Source organism: Haliaeetus leucocephalus, unplaced genomic scaffold (genome assembly GCF_000737465.1).
Source record: "Haliaeetus leucocephalus isolate CR32 unplaced genomic scaffold, Haliaeetus_leucocephalus-4.0 Scaffold193, whole genome shotgun sequence".
In the NCBI taxonomy this organism is placed as follows: Eukaryota; Metazoa; Chordata; class Aves; order Accipitriformes; family Accipitridae; genus Haliaeetus; species Haliaeetus leucocephalus.
The window spans coordinates 429,508-436,524 of NW_010972629.1; the positions used below are offsets into that span (position 1 = coordinate 429,508).

Consider the following 7,017-nt stretch of genomic DNA (forward strand, 5'->3'; position numbering starts at 1 on the left):
ATTCTGGGCTGGCTGAAGGCTCTTTTTCACAGTTTTTATCCTTATGCTGCACTGATTTGCACCCTGTGTGGCCGTTTACTTTGCCTACGAAGCCAATTGCCATGGGTTTTACACCACTGCTTGTTCCTCAGGTGGCAATGAGTGCACACAGCATGGAGAGTCCTAAAGTACAATTTCAATACAAAGCTTTCAGCTTCATTAAAGACATGCTAAATACCCCTGAGCACACAAGGACCTGCCAGGCGCTGGAGAATGGAGCTGGTTTGTTATGGAAGGCATTATCCAATCTCAATTGCTTTTATTTTTTTTAAATCCTACTTAATAGTATTAATCTGCAAGTATCTTTTCTGTTCTTTTCCAACATAGCTGCACAGGCACGCTGGGCTGGAGAACTCGCTGTTTTTTCCCTTCGACGAATAGGCAAAGTGGCCTCCATATTTGCAGAAAATGCTGTTAACTATTGCAAAGGGAAAAGTTAAAGGCTGGGAGCGGCGGAGGGAGCTGGGAGCGAGCGGGGAATGTGCAGCCTGCAAAACTTCAGCTGCCGCTAGACACGGTGAGCTATAAAGCCATAAAAGCCAGCTTTATGAGCACTACCCCATCCCTGGGTTTGGGGAAAAAACTAACAAAATGTTCAAGCCAAACCATTTATGTTTTTAGAAATAAGTTTGGAATCTAAAAGTGGTAAGAGTGATTTAATTTTTTTTTTTTTAAAGGCATTCCTGCATTTGCTTAATCAACATTTGCTTTTGGCTTGTGCTGGAGCAACACAGAAGAAAAACAAATTCCTTGGGATAAAAGCAGCTCTCTGCCGCGGTATTAGAAGCACAAAGGTGTCGGCAACACGGCATAGATGAGATTTGTTTAACACTCCTCGAGCCTTTTAAACCACAAATTAATGAACTTCAGACCGATGCAATATTGATGGTAATCTTTCCTTTTTAATTCGCTTACTTGTTCATTCGTTTTCTTGCTCAGTGCTTGCTGGATCTGACAAGGGTTCCTCGCTCTGCACCAGCTTAAAGGGGAAAGGTTACGGTCCAGCAAGGTGGGTTTGAAATAATTTCTTACCAACATATCATTTCTCTGGGAAAAATCTGTTGGCATCGGCAGGCACTTACGGGTAGAACGAAGAAGGGAGCTGCTCGTTTGGGGGCTTTTCGGGGGGGGGAAGGACTCGTTCCCATTGCTAAGGAGGATTATCAGGTTTAATTCCTTTTTCCCCTTCTCCCTGCTTTTGCGCTTAGAAAAATAAGGGTGAATCAACAGTCCTGCAGCTCAGTGGCTGTTCAGGGTGATGTGCAAGCTCCAGATAAATATCTTTTTTTTTTTTCATCTGTTGTTATCTTGAAATAGCTGGTAAGAGCCATGACTGAAAGCTGGTGGCATCCTCTAACAGCCTACTCTAAGCCACTGCTCCTCTTTGTAAATTCAGAGTTCATCCCTCCAAGCCCAAGGAAGTGATGTATTCCTGGCCTTATTTTATAGAAATTTTATAGATTTCCTATAATCAACTTCTCTGGCTTTTGCTAAAGGTTACTTTTTGATTTTTAAACAGAAGAAAGAAATTGATTTAGCCCTCCTGGATTCAAATAAAAGGTGTCAGGACTTTTGGGGCACAAAACAGGAGAATGAGAAAGCGGGTTTGCAGCTGCAATTATCTAAATTGCCTGAATTATCTGAATTATCCTCATGTCTCCCACGGGACAAGATACCCGGCTAGAAAGGCCGAGCAGGGACCACCAAAATTGCACGGGGAGGTGAGAGAAAATGCAACCGATGGGAGAAATGGGGTAAGGATTCAGCAATGGAAAACAGGGATGTTATCAATCGCTGTTTTAATGTCGCTCAGGGGATGTGGTACCTGATGGGCACTCAGGGATGGAGTTATCTCTCCATCTCCTGGATCAGGCTGTGCATGTGGGCAGAGGAAGGTCTCAACCTCTCCCTGCCGAAACGCCTGCACTACAGACGCGGCCGGGAACTGCCGAGGGACAGTATTCCCAAAATGCCTCATAAAATCCCTATTTCTCTCCATCAGTTGAGTTTAACAACCCTCAGCTTCATCCTTCAGATATTACCACTATTAATTATCCCACGTACAAAAACTTTTTAGGACCATCCTCAGCCTCATGGAAAGATTTGTGGTTTACTTTGTGCAGGCAGGGCTGAAGCCTTCACTGGCAAAGCCAAATGGGAAATTTCTTGCTTTATGATCAAATCCCTCCTTTTTAATATAAATAAGTAACTGTCCTGGAGAGCTGAGCAAATTTGCAGTGTGTGGTTTTATGGAGGAAATGCATTTTAGAGGTAGTAAAAATAGGATTTTATGGTGCAGAGAAAGCAAACTGGGTTTGTGCAAGAGGCTGCAGCGATGCTGGTCCGGACCTTTGATGCGTGTCTGTGGAAAACAGTCACTGCTGTAACTTTTCCTAATGCAAGAGGGAAAGGTCAGCGTCAGCTGTGCTCTTGCCCCGGCGTCGACACTGGGAGGGATGCTCCCATCCTCATGTCTGCCGGGGCCCGAAGCTTCCCCTTCTCTTTTTTTGGGGTGCTGGGGCTTGGAGCAGGTGGGATTTCTCCCCAAAGTGCTCCTGGGAAGCAAGTTAAGAGCTGGAAAATAGGCAGGGAAATATCTGGCTGGAGAGGGGAATGCTTAAAAAAAATCAGCCCCTGTATCCATCCTGCTCTAACAGGTCCCCCGCAAAATTTGGGGGTTAAAACCCTCCCTCTGAATCATGGGGAGGCTGCAACCCCAGCCAGGATCCTGGTTCCTGGGACTGTGCATGATTTTTTGCAGGGTCTTTAGGCGGTTATGGGGAATTTTACCCATGCACAGAGCTGGGGAAATGAAGACAGGGAGTGAGGTGGTGACATCCTTGGCACCTGGTGCAAAGCCCACCTGCCAAAGTGGACCATCTCCAGGTGGGGACACCCAGGGACATGGGGATGCCTAAGGACATGGGGACACCCAAGGTCATGGCCTTGATGCCTTCAGAGCACCCCAAACCAGCCCCATCACCCCAGGGTGGTCTCCATCCACCCCAGGGACCCCCAAGCCCAGCTCAGCCCCACCGGCAGCGGCCCCACGGTGGGGACAAGCCAGACATGGTGCCCCAGGAGGCGAAGGGGAGCCCCCACGCAGCCACCAAGGGGCCACACCGTGTGAATTAACCAACTTTGTTTTCCACCAAGGCTTTTCCCTTAATAGCCGTCCCCCTCCCCCTCGCTTTTGCCGGCATTTGAGGAGAAGTGAGGCGTGAGAGATCCTTTGGAATAATGAGGTGTAATTAGCCCTGGCAGCTCTTATCTTCCACCCCCCCCTTCAATTAGATTGAAATAAAAAAAAAAAAAAAAAAAGAAAGAAAAGGGGGGGGAAATAAAAAGGGATGAAAAGGAAGGTGGGGAGGGAGGGAGGCGAGAGAAAGTTGGACGCCTTGTCCAGCTTCATCCTTCTGGGCCGTGTCCTGGTCCCTGTGGATGGGGGATGCTGGTTGCTGGCACCGTCCCACTTTGTGTGGCTGCTGCCGGGGTGGGGAGGTTTTCTCCGTGCCTCAGTTTCCCTCAGCTGTGCTGGCGGTGGGGGCAGCCGGCTGCAGGCACTGACTTGGCAGGGTATGGAAACCAACCGCTGCAGCAGGGCAAGAGGCATCGTTAGGGGTGTTGTGGATGAAAGCAGATCCTTGAATCCCGAGCATCCCTTGAGCCCCGAGCATCCTGCCGGCACGGTCCAGGCAGCCTTGGGATGGGCAGGAGCTCTCTTTTTCCCTGCCAGACACCGGTTTCTAACCCCGGCTTTGATTCCCATGTGCCACATCGGGTTGCTGGTGCACAAGGGAGGTGGGAAAAGTCGCTGCAAGCAGGACCTGGGTGCAAGGGAGCTGTTTTCGGACGGCTCCATCCCTCCCAGCTCATCCCTGCATCCCCCGTCCTCGCTACCTCCCGGCCTCCGACGTTGCCCGTCCACCCCATTCCTGCCCCACTGCCATTCCTGCTCGGCCCTTGATCTTTCATACCCATGACCCTGATCTTCAGGCTGACAGGCTGATGGATGGGCAGTGCCCCAGTGATTTACGACGTCCTTTAATATTTGGCAAAGTGGCCAAAAGCCCCGGGCAGCCGACAGAGCTGGGTGGGGGGGAGACGGCTGGGAGATTTGTCAACCTTTGAGCCAGGGAGGCGGGGAGGGAGGAAAGTGCCCTGTCTGTCCGCAGTGATTTATACACAATCACTGTGATTAAATTGGCCTTAGCTAATGATAACTAACTAGTCAGGGGCTGACCTTTCTCTGACAATGGAAGGGGGCCGGGAGCCACGCTGCTGCGGGGTGTCTAATGGGGATGTTTCTTCAGCCAAGACACCACTCTTTTTTTTTAATATCACTCTCTTTTTTTCCCCTTAGAAATGGTTCCCCAGCTGGCCCCACGTACAGAAGATGCAGGACGCCACATCCCCGCACACCCCAGGGTCTCGCCCCTGCCGCACGTCTCCTTTCTAGGCTCCATCAGCTGGGGCTGCATCGGCATGACCACAGCTGGGTACCATGGCCCGGGAGGGACCCGAGTGCCTGAGCCCATGGTACCACAACTGGGAGGGCCAAACAAGTGGGTCTGATGGTTTTTATCTGGGGAGGACTTGAAATATGTTTCCAGTGAGAAATCTCACCCATAGCCAAGCTGAACAGGGTCCTGGGGGGCTGCACAGGCACCCTCAAGCCTGAAATGTCCTGGTTTTCCAGGGATGCCGTATTGTCTGTCCATCCTTCCTCACATCCACCCGTCCCTCCCTCCCTCTCTCCACCTCTCTCTATTCTCCTCCATCTCTTTCACTGTTCATCGCCATCTCCCCACCACACTGTGGAGGGGAACAGCCTAGTGTGTCCCTGCCAAGCCATGGTGGGGGTATATGAAATGATAAAAAAGGGCGTTTTCTGCTTTAAACCACTTTTTGCCTCCTCTGCTTGACCTAAATAAAACCCACAACCATTGAAATGAAGCCCCTGACCACCTCCAGGCTCAGGTTTCACTGCTCAGCTCAGATTTTTCCCATCGGCACTCTTTACACAGGTTTGTTTTTTTGGGTCCCGTTTCAGATGTGTGTGTTGATGTCGCTGCATCCAAAGATTTCCCCGGCAGGGAGGGACATTGCTGTCTCGCTGCGGCCTGGAGAGACACCAGAGAGATGCGCCGACGACCAGAGTTAAGGGTAAAAGGGAGTAAAATCTTCAAGGAGCGGGGATGGACGTCTCAGTGCATGCTGCCCTGGCTGTGCCGAGCGGTGCCCCCAGCTGCATTCACCCTCCCTGCCCCGACGTCTTGACACGCGGATAAAAGCCGGGCTGAAGGGACGATTTCATGGAGATTAACCTCACGCGCTGTGCTGGGGCTGCCGCTGCCCTTGACACTGGGTCCCCCATGTATCAAAGGTGGATTACAGATATATTAGCCCCGCCACTGGTTTTATTAGTGGCGGTTTATCACATGGAGGGGGTCAGCCAAGGGCAGGGGACAGAGGAGCCCAGCCACCCTCCGGCGACCCAGAGTATCACAGAGAGGCCTTAATTGAATTTTTGGGAGGAGACCTGGGCTGGGGTCAGTGTTTGCTGCCTGGCCCCGGTACAACTCCCTAAGATTTGTGGTGCTGATGGGTGATGCCTGCGGTGCCCACAGCGAGGGAGAAGGGAAGCCTTTGGCCTCACTGCAGGCAGGGCTGCCCCTATGCACCACCCTGGGCTGGGTTTAGAGAGATTTGATTCAAAAATAAATCAATCCCCTTTGGGAGGCACTCGGACAGCTTCTGCTGGGGATGGAGATGCCAGTCCTGTCCTGCCTGGGTGCATCCCTCTTCATCCCACACAAAACCTCCCCTGGGCTGGAGGAATTTGCCTCCTTCGACCCAAACAAATGCCTTCGAACACTGAGCGTTCCTGTGCGGCACCAGGGTACCCAAACCCAAGGGGGCTCAGGTGGATGCTGGGATGCCCGGCATCGATGCAACGAGGCACATCGAGGAGGTGGGGGCAGGATTTGAGCCTGAAAGAGGTTGAAGTGGGGCAAAGCAAGGGGGAAGAGAAACCTCCCGAACGGGGCGTTTTAATGACATTCCATTAAAGCTCCCTTTGGGGCTGGCACGGCAGCCATGTGCTCCACATTCTCATGGTAATTATGAGACATCTGTATAGAGGCTCTTTTCTCATCAAAGATGGCTCTCTTCAAAGACGCTCCTGGGAAACCCTTCACCTCTGACCGAGGGGGTCACTGCCGAAACAGTGGCTCTATAGTCCGCGTTACTGTAAAGCCCAGTATCCTTTTTCCTCCCCTAACCTGACCAGTTCCCGGCTTTTCAGGCACGATTCGTTGAGCTTGAGAGGGTTGGGGGGGGGGCAGCCACCGGTTTCAGAGAAGGGTCTCCCACACACACCCCACAACCACCACCACTAGTGCCAGTCCTGGGTGCCGTCATCATCATCGCCTGCGCTGACCCCAGGCGCAGGAGGGAGATCAAAGTAGGATGAAAAGGCGTTTAATGAGAGCGGACGGGGCTGAGGGTTTCCTGTCCCCGCACTGGGGAAGGGGCGGCCTCCGCCCCCCACAGTGTCACCCATCACCACTCTCTGCCTGGTGCGCCCCACCTGGGAAGTGCCAGGTCCCAGGGAGTGATTTTTGGTGATTGCCACAAACAACCCCACCGTCCTCCATGCTGCAGAGGTGACGGGGATGTGCCTGAGGTCCCCCTCAGCCACAAAATATGGGCACTTCGTCACCGTGAGGGTGCTCGATGTCACCACATCTGCTTGGGATGGAGACCACCTTGTCCCATGAGGATGTTTCGAGCAGAGCCAGCATCGCTGTCCCATCCACGGCACCGGCATCACTGTCCCATCCATGCCACCGGTGACCCTGATGTCCCACCTCCCCAGCTGGGGGACAACGGCCTTGGGACGAAGGCGATGGATGCCTGGCAGGTCCCTTGGTGCCGGCGTGGGCGGCTCCATCACGCCAGCACGGCACCAGCGAA

At 52.4% G+C, this 7,017-nt stretch overlaps 1 long non-coding RNA gene across 1 annotated transcript; it reads left to right on the forward strand.

Moving 5' to 3' along the window:
• The first annotated feature begins 337 nt into the window (after positions 1 to 337).
• On the forward strand, positions 338 to 6,721 carry LOC104830547. The gene is made up of 4 exons (XR_774226.1): positions 338 to 556; positions 717 to 927; positions 4,403 to 4,604; positions 5,093 to 6,721. It is a non-coding gene; the product is annotated as an uncharacterized LOC104830547 (long non-coding RNA).
• Positions 6,722 to 7,017: the final 296 nt, after the last annotated feature.